Raw genomic sequence first — 10,376 nt, forward strand, 5'->3', positions numbered from 1 at the left:
CTGGGTTAGGCATCAAAAGAAGGCAGAGAGAAAAGTGGCACCCACGGGTGCATCCACTCTCCTCCCTCTCCTGCTCAGGATGGGAGCTGGGCTGAGGATCTGCTGCTTGCTGTGGGAGCACACAGCTCCCTCCTGCAGAAGCTGGAATAGCTCACAGCAAAGTGCCCTGAGGCACTGCCAGGTCCAGCCTGGCCCAGGTCAGCAGCACCCAAGCCTGGGATGGGAGGTTGAAGTCCTGCTTAGCCATGGGTGTCCCAACCAGCACAGAAAGAAGCAGGTGAGAGGACAAGGGAACCTGGGAACTGTCCTATACAGGGATGATGCCAGGAGGAAAAACACCAGAGAAAACACCAGGGTTTACTGGAGCTGCGTAGAGGGACATCCATCTCCAAGGCTGCCATTCAGAACCTTTCACCAGCACTACAAACACTTTCATTTAAGAAGAAAAAAAGAAAAAGAAAAAGAAAAAAAAAAAAAAGAAAGAAAAAAAGGACAAAAATAGCAAGAGGAAAAAAGGGAGAAAAAAAGATAAAAACCACAGTGGTCACTGTGTGGATTAGGGCAAATGTTTTGGCAAAGGCCACCCAGTTTTCTGAGTCCCTTTGTACTGCTTAGACAGGGACAGGTCACCAGGTCACTCAGTGGGAGCATGAGCCAGCACATCAGCCCTTTCCCCGCACTGGAGCAGCAGAAAACCTGTGGGCTGAGGATTTCTCCTTCCCCTGGCAGACGGTGCTTTCCCAGGCAGGGAGACGTCAAGCAGAGGCGTTGTTTGATGCTGGGGCAGCGTCCCAAGCCTTGGCTGGAGCCCAAGTCTGCTGCTGGCTCTGGGTTTTTTGCTGAATTACTGAACTCTCCCTGCGTGCGCAGGGCCGGCTGTGCCAGCTGTGGTTTGCCATTGCTTCAAATGCCATGTCCTTGTTTGAGATGAAAGGCAAATCCAGGGAATTTCCTTCCCTGCCCAGCAGCACAGCAGAGGCTTGGCAACCTACATACCACAGCTCCTTCCTCATGCAGGTGAATGCCCTCAGATTGCTGTCATTTGGGTAAAAACGTCCTGCCTCACTGCCTGGACCTTACACTTTGGAGTGGGGCAATCTGGCTGTGGCTCACACACCTTTTGTCTCCCCAGGCTACCTGGGCTAGCTCTCCAGGGCTGCAGGGCTCCTTCCTAAAGGAGCTGCCTGTGTCCCATGCCCCATCTTCCCACTTAGCTGAGTTTTGGTCCTACCTCAAACCCAAACACCGAGGGCAGGAGCAGAGCAAGGAAGAGGAAGGTATTTCCACCCCATTTCATTCTGCTCCAGCTGTACATGGGAGAATCCCGTGTTCATCCTGGACCTCCGGGGTGCAGATGTAGTTATGTCACAGCTGCTGCTTCACTGGAGCTCCAGTGCCACTTCCTGGCACAGAATAAGGCATGTAGGAACTAAAAATCATCAGAAAGATGCTGTTTTTGCCCATACTTCAGCTGCCAGTGGAGCCCATTGAAGTTTAGGGGCTGAAATAAGAATCACACTCTTACCAGCCTGCCTTGGCTTCCAGTTCAGCTTTGCCAAGCTCTTTGGGCACATTTGATGCTCACCATAAGCAGTGGGTTTTTCTCTTCCTTAAGCTGCCAGTTTCCAGTTGGGCCATCAGGTGACAGTGAGCAGCACTCGCATCCCACCAGGAAACACATGGGAATCTTGGTAAAGGTGTGACAGTGCTAACTGTCCCAGGGATGTCCTGCCAGAGAGTTTCACCACCTAGACGAGACTTTAGACTGCCCTATGATCCCCTGGCAGGTCTGGGTAGTTTTCAAAATCAAAGGTTTTCCTCCATCTGTGCCAGGTTGTGTTTAGTCTCTATTGCAAAAGAACTCATTTTGATAACTTATCTCATCTTTAAAGTAGGCTGCTTTAATTGTGCCAGCAATTATGCTTATTAGTAAGAATGCACAGGGTTTGATATTGCAGGGTAACTTCCCAGCATATTGATGGAATTTAACTTCATAATTGTTATCTTTCCTTAAGAATGAGGCTCAGAAGCAAAACCTCTGAATAAAACAGCAGTTGTCTGGCAGTAAAGAGAGAAAATTGAGTCCTAATTCACTTGGCTTCTTTGGAAAAAGAGAGCTTTATCCCAAATATTTCCAGATGTTGCTGGAGAGGTAATGCTTTGTGAGCAGGAATTCTTTTTCCTTACACATAAATATAATTGTCCAGAGTAAAAAACCACCAGCTTACTATATTTTGATCAGGTAGAAGAGTTTCTCCCACTTTAATACTTGATCCATCTGGGATCCCAGTGCCATGGAAGCCAGAGAAGTGCTGAAGAGGATCCAGGACAGAGCAGTGAGCACGTGGCCTGCTGCAATCTGCAGAGCTCAGCCTTGGCCTTGGCCAAGCACCAGCTGCCTGGGAACACTCAGGTCATTCCCTCCATGGCTCTGGTGGTGCCCTAATTCTCCTGTCCTAGAAGACTTTGCTTGTTAGGCCTGGGGACTTTGCTTCTAAAACCATCAAACAATTTTAAATACTGAATAATCTCATATCCTCCAAACAGGAACTTTTTTTGGCTTTGTTTTCCTCAGACTTTTCTGGAAGCTTTTTCTTATTCTTCTGAAGATCTTTCATTTTGAAAAGCAAAGATAATTCAAATTACACTGTTGGCTGCCCTTTATCTTGACTGTGATTTAAAGACTCCATTTTCCAGTGCTGGTAGAAAAAAAGGTTAGAAGCATTTACAATGTATATTTATAAAAAGAAAGGAATATATGAAAGGAGAAAAGGCTGTTTTCAGTGGTGCCATATTTTTCAAAGGTTGTATCCAATCATATTTTTGTACTGTACTACCATTACTTAATAAAACATAGTTCTTATCCCTGTGCCAAAGACAGACAATCTCTTTCAATATCCTATTCCTTACTCCAAAATCTTGATACTGGCAGCAGTGGACAGCACAATGTGGGCCCTAGTACCTGAAACCCCAATCCTGCTGCAGCAACCCACAGAGTTCAGCTCAGCAAAGGATTTATCTGGTCCATTCCCAGCATGGAAGCATCCACACATTCCTGTCTTCTTCTGCAAAGGAGGTGGATGGAAGGGGCATCTTGGGGCTACTCCTGCATCAATAGTTTTCCATTATTTGCATGGAGAGAGTGTACTAGTTAAGTAGAAAATTGAGATACTTGATTGTTCTTCAGGGCGCTAGGATGAGCACCAAAGCAGAAGCTAATAGTCATTAATTTTAGCATCTTAAATTACTTCAGGTTCTTTAAGTCTTCCCATTTCCTTATTTCTTCTTCCTTAACAATTATTTCTTAAGGACAGTTGCACATCTCTTGCTCAAATGAACCTGCACAAGTCTCTCACTTCACTCAAGTCTAATGCACTTCTCTGTGTTCATCTCCCTTTTTTTCATTCCTGTGGGGCTCAGTTCCTCAGCACTGCAAACTTTGAAGGGCCTGGGATCAGTGTCTTGGCAAAATATGGCACTAAAACCATTCCCCAAGGTAGGCACAGTGACAGCTCCCAGGGAAGTGCTCTCATGGCCAGCCAGGCATAGAGAGGACACCTGGGGGATGCCAAGGTGGCCACTGAGAGCTTTCTTGACTGTGCTCTGTGAAAGAAAGCAGGGCCAGTGAGAGGGAACCCAGTCTCTGGCTGTTATTCAGTGGCCTCCCTGTTTGCAGCTTTCCTGCTTCAGCTCCTCCCTCCCCTGATCATACTGCCCCAGCACCACCTGCCTGCTGCTGGAACATTGCAAAGGACACAAACCACGGGGCAGGAAACAAGAAGAGGGATGATTTCAGCACCCAGCAGAGGAAATTACTGGTTAAATTGTCAAATGAGGATCCTGGCAAAGATTGGCAGAGAAGGGGAAGGGAAAGCACTAGGAGAGGTTTAGTTTGCATGCCACATCACTCCTGCCATCCAAGGCCAACAAGGGTGGTGCAAGGCAGCAAGAATTATATGATTGTATTGAAATAAGACCATCAAGTCTGGCAAACCTAAGCTGCAGTCCTTGTGCACTTCACTGCCAGGTTTCTGAGCAGTGTTTGTGATATTCCTGCTCCTGGGTCAGTTACAGACAGTGCTGAAGCCCATCCTGGGACAGGACTGGGTCCCAGCGGTGCTGGGGCTGGGCCAGCTGTGGTTGGACCCAGACCATGCACAGGGAGAGGGAACAGATTCAGCACAAGCTGATGTTGCCACTCTTGGGAAAGGCAGGGGGATTGCTGTGTGTTGGTTTAACAATCCCTGCAGCACTCAGAGCCTCAAAAAGCACAAGGGAGAGGAAGCAGCAGTTCCCAGCCAAGAGAGGGGACACTAACCCTGTCCCCAGACTGAGGGTCAAGTATGTCAGCGCTTCCAATATAAAATCATCCATGTTTTCCTGGGCAGAGGATGATACCAGCATAAATAAGCCATCAGCACAGCTTGAATTTAGCTTTTATTTACAGATTTTCCACTTGAATTACGTAAATAGCTTAAGTCAAACAAGGACATCCTCCTCACCTATCCAGGAAACTGGGGCATGAGGTATCATCAGTAACCACGTGCCCAGGCTTTGATCATGTCACTGCTGTGGCACATGAGTCAAGCTTGGCACAAGCAGGGGCAGGTAGAGCTGCCTGGAGCTGCCAGGTCTGAGGGACACAGAGTTCACAGGTAGTTTTTGCTGCTAAGGCTTTTGGGAAGCTGGGCCCAGGACTGTTAGCACTGTAGCAAGCCAAAATCCCCTTCCCCAGAGGGTGTGTGGGAAGACATCTGCCTTATCCAGGCACTTAGTGACACTGCAGCCCTGCTGGGTTACCTGTCTGACAAAAACATGAATCAGGCTTTAGGCTGCAACCAGCTGAGCCAGATGGCCTAGGTTTAACACACCACAGGATTTGGGCACTAAATTACTGCTCCAGGTTCAAGCCTGAACCACTTTTGCAGTGATGACACCATTGCAGTCACAATTACAGTGGAGGCCTGGCAACTGCTTGAAGCTTCTGTCAGAGCCCTGCACACATCACCAGGACATGGCCTGCAAGGGAACAGAATTGGGGCCTGGGCTCCAGTGTTTCTTGCATGGCACCCAATCCCAAAACACTGACCTTTCCTGAATGAAAACTATGCAATATTGAAGACTGTGCCACAGGGGGTGCCTTAGCCACCTCTCCTGGCTATGTACTCACACATCCTCAGAAGTGTCCTCACCACATTACTCGGGCTGGGGTGAAGAACCAAGGAGTTCCTGAGGAGCAGGGCCAGCTCTGGAGCTTGTGATGTGCCACAACGATGTTGTGACCTCAGCCAGGTCTGCTCTGCTGAGGCTGCACTGTTAGAAAGTAGAAGAATCCTGAGAGTTCAGCTCCCCAGCCAAGAGCAGAGTGAAGGCAGGGATCTGAAAAGAGAAAGGAAGAGCAGGTCAAGGATCATATAAGACAAAGGAACCTGGAGTACTCACTCCTTGCTGAAGTTAAGTGCAGTCACTGCAACCAATACAGTCTTCCTGGGAGTCAAGACTTTAATTTATACGGTGCTGCCTATTCCTTGAAGGGTTGGAAAGAGAATTCAGGAGCCTAGACTTGTCCCATGGAGGAAGGGACATGGGACAGCATGGGCAGTGTCATCTCTAAAAACAGGGCTCAAGAAACCAGCAAGGAAAGGAAGTGGAGAGGGGACAGCCCCTGTTACCTAAGAATGGTGCTGGGAACACACTTTGCTGCATGCCAAGGTGTGGGACACAGGTACATCCTTCACAGGCAGGAATGTGACCATCCTGGCAAGTCCTTGGTCAGATGCATGCCTCCACTTGCCATCAATCCCACTTGTGATCAGGATAACTAGAATAATAAAAAAAAACCAATCACTAATGACTTAGGCTGTTGTTACATCCTCTCTTTACCATTTTAAGTGGCTGTGGCCAGTCCCTTGGTCACAGCAGTAGAACTCAGCTGTACAAGAGATGCTCAGCTAGAGGCTGACCCAACAAAATCTTAGCAAAGGGAGCAGAAGTTCCTTTGCCTTGTGCTTCTCTAAGCCAGGGAAACAACTGAACCAGGGCTTTGAAACACTCTACTCTGCCTACACTGAATCTGTACTTTCCTTTCTATTCCAATCTTCCCACATCTGCTCTGTTTTTGTCCAGAATGCTGTCATTCTTCCAATTCCAGGGTTAGATCAGAAGATAAAATGAGCTCAAAAACAGCATGGACCAAGCTGACAAATCCCCAAGTTAACCTGCTCAGAGTGAAGAACTGTGAAAACAGCACCTCCACACCCAGATGTCCCACCCCACCCCATTCACAGCCCTCCAGCCCTGAGCAGTGTCACTTAACTTGACAGGGCATTTAAAAGTCACACACACATTTCAGAACAATAATTGATCCATCCATCCATCCTTACACTTACATCAGATCGCAACAGCAGGTTAATCTGGGGATCTGTCAGCTTTGGGAGCGTTCAAATTGTAACTTTTGGGAAACAAACATTAAGATCCAAACAGTGATATTATGTGAGAATTTGAGAGGCAGGTAAGCAACTGGGAAGAGCTCTGCCTCGGAGCTCCTTCTCACAGTACAACCAGCCTGGTGCTCCCTGTGACTGGGGCAGGGGGTCAGGGGACACCAGCAGCTCCAGAGGTACCTGAGGCACAAAGGCCAAGGGACTTAACCTCACCACATGCATGTGGAATGAACGATCCTGAAAAATATAGCACCTGGAGCGTCTCAAGCCTACTATGAAATGGAATTCCTACACAAAAAGAGAAGTTTGTGTGGTTCCCAAGCCTGGCCATGACACACTGACAGCACTAATTGTGGCCAGAGCTCACCTCTTCTTTCGTGGACATATCGAGCTGCAGCAAAGGTTTGACTGTTTCAAAAGAACTGAAATAGGAGGTAACTGTGCTAAAGGCCATTCATACTTGTCTGTGTGTATGAGATACAGCAACACTTCAGTGGATTAAGAGACTGAGAGAAGTAGAGACAAAGCAACACACAGAGGACTTCACCTAAAAATGGCCTGATGTGCAAAGGTCACTGCATTCCATCACAGTTTGCCATCCTGCAGCATTGGTGACACCACTCTGGAAACAGCCTTGGAACCTTGAAGATGCACAAGCCTGTCCCAAGCAGTTTGCCACCATCCACCCAAGATCAAACCACAGCCATGAACAGGATAAACATTGTGGACAGTGACATTTTATGGACTGTGTTGTCTCTCACCTTCTAACACAGTGTACAGCATATCATGCTTGTTAAATTACAACTAAGGAGTAATGAAGAACTTACACTTAAGTGACATAAAAAAAGGGGAGGAGGACCCATGAATTTCTCCCATCCAACTATAAACGCACACCCATTTACATTGTTTTGTAAATGAATTTAGGAAAAAAATTAAAATATTAAGATATTTCTCTTCAGGACAACCATTGCACATTTGGTTTTGTTTTGGAGGAGAGATACAAACACACACAGCAGGAATATTCTCCAATTGAAAATATGCAAAACAAATAGAAGTAGGAACAGCTCAGCACCTAGACAGCATTTTCCTTCTGTCCTTGATAAACATGATCTGTTTCCCACAGCATTTACTTCACTAGTCAAATTCTCAAAATCTGGTATCTAGGAAGAACTCCTTACAAAAACTTCAGGAAAAAAAAAGGCTATTAAGCAGTGGCATTGTAGTGCCCCATTTTCTGTATTTCTCCCATCTGCAAGCCATTTGTGTGAAGAAAATCTTTGTTTCCAAAACTTGGCTTACTAAAGCTCATTTGTTCCCAAACACAACAGCGCCTTGGTGCTGTTTACAGCAGGGGCAGCAGAGGCTGGGCTGGCTCAGCAGCAGCAGCGGCAGATATTCTGGGGTGCCCCATCCCTCTGCCAGCACTCCCTGTCCCCAGGGAGGGCAATGCCAGCCACCCTCCCCCAGGGTTAGAATGTGAGGTTGAATACAGACCCAAACCTTGGCTGTAGGACAGAGCCTCTTGCCACGCAGGTCCACCTCAGCCCCTGTATCAGCGTTCTTTTGTAAGTACTGAATCCAGACTGGAGCTATTTACGCGGGGTTTCATGTGCTTGCGGAAAAAAAAAAAAAAAAAAAAAGGATATTTTCCCATTTTCCCAAGGTTGTTCATCAGCAGGAAAGGATGGCAACAAGGTCAGAGTGTTTTCCTTCTTCAGTCTTACCAAGATCGCAGAAGCAGTGACATTACATTGACCTGATCAACCTTTCAGCATACATAAAAGGAGCATCTCCCTTTTACTTCACATGAGCATCTTTAAAACAAAGAAGAGCTGCATATGCAGCTGTTTTCACTTTCTTCTTTGCAAGGTGGGTGCTGAAATATCCACATCTCACAGGAGATAATCAGAAAAACATTCAGAATAAGAATCCCTGGAGTTAATGTAAGAAGGAGGAAAGAAGTGGGCAATGCAAGTGCTCTCTGAGTACCTCTACTGGTTCATTTACACAAGTTGAAAAAAGAATGGAAAAGTCAGTGCTTTGTAATTTTCATGCTATTCTCTCTTCAAGAACAAAGGAGGCAGGTGAGAAATACAAAATATAAAACACAGTTGTGTTTGAAACCTAAGAGGTAAGATTTTTCAAAATGAATAAATCAGCTTAATCATTAAGTACTTACATATCTTCTCCCTACCCACCTTAAAAAGGGATGTCCCTGTATTTTCTGTATGAATTCACTATATGTATATATGTATAAATCTATACATACACAAAATTGGTATGGCCTTACACTCCATTTAAGGATATTTTGCTACATTGGTCAGAGTGCAAAGCAATTGCTTCCTTCAAATCAGTATTTTTACATCATGAAGACATAAACCTGTAACTTAAGACAATTTGCATGACCACACAGCCACAGTGGCAAATTATTTTTCTGGCTTGTAAAAAAATTTTAAAACAGAAGTTCTATTTCAGCAGCTTGAAGATGGAATGTAAAGTTTCTGCTGTTAAATGTATATAAAATATATTTATTGAATCATACATTCATGCTGATTCCAATAAAAAAAATTAAAGATTTTTCTGAAATTTCTCTCCATGTATTTTTTACTGCTGGTTGTTCCACACAGCAGCTGGAAACAAAAAGAAAAATGTATTTCTTGTACTATTTTGCAAGCTAGGACATTATTTATATATAGCTTTAAAATTCTTCAGTAGATGGAGTGACCTTGGTGCAAACTCCCAAAACGACATTTCAGAATGCAGGACTCACACTGAATCACAAAGATGGTCACAATAAAGTGTTTTCTTTCCATTGTCAGGTGCTTTGTCAAGTTTGAATGTCACCAGTGGAACAGTAGGTCCCCCTTGACTTGGCAAATGGCATTTTGTGACAGGAAATAGAAAGGCAGCATCCTGTCCTCCAAATTTATTTGAGAACATGCCATTACTCTAAAGACTGTCTTTTAGTGATGATGGAATTTGAAAGAATTTTATTCAGTTTCACGTCTCATAACCATAAAAGTTATTAATGGACCTTTTCCCCATTCTTCCATATAACATTCAAATAAGGATAAAGATCTTAGTTTTGGGAAACAAAATCAGTGAGGCAATTCCTTCTTCCCACAACACACACAGTGTGTGCTCCTATCACCAACAAAAACCTTGTAATGGAGCACAAACAGTTCAAAAATATGCCCTTCCTTGATGTGCAGAATAAGCAGCTGCAGAGATCAACTCCAGATCTTCATACCTGCACCCAGAACCATCCTTTTCACTATGCACAGTGAACTCCTAGGTCTCAAGGGCATCTCTGCCATGTGGCACCAGAGGGAAGTTGCTCAGATTGAAGTCAGAGCTCACTGTTACCACACAGGCTGTTTTCTGCCTCAGGAGTAAATCCTCTCTGCCAAGCTCACCACTTCCACACTCACCTGTATGTGGATAGTGGACACCCAGCAACACTAGAGCTTCAGTCTGCGCAAATTTAAAGAAAAATAAGAAAAAAAAGGGCCCTGCAGAGCAAGGAAGTGATCTCAGTCTGAATCCTGAAATGCGGAACCAACATCTGCATTCCCAAAGATCTCAGTTCAGCTTTACAAAACAGCCCCACACACGTCTGCTGGTGCATGCCAGTACTGCAGATGTGCTCAAGGGGTAACCTAAATTCTTAATTGTGCAATGCTCTTGAAGGAAGGCAGCGAGGGCAGATCATGGTTTCCAGTTCTGGTCTGGGTGCCATGAAACACCCCTGCAAGTGAAATGCCCTCATTTCTACTTGTCTTAATCTAGTAAGATCAGGCAGAAGAGGCCAGATCACACCACTCACACATGAAACACTCTCTGTACTCTCAGCAGGACAGATCAAGGTATCATGACCATGATGGTTATTCCAGATCTGTACATGAGGCTGTGATGGGTGCAGAAGTCTTACAG

Source organism: Haemorhous mexicanus, chromosome 15, assembly GCF_027477595.1.
Source record: "Haemorhous mexicanus isolate bHaeMex1 chromosome 15, bHaeMex1.pri, whole genome shotgun sequence".
In the NCBI taxonomy this organism is placed as follows: domain Eukaryota; kingdom Metazoa; phylum Chordata; class Aves; order Passeriformes; family Fringillidae; genus Haemorhous; species Haemorhous mexicanus.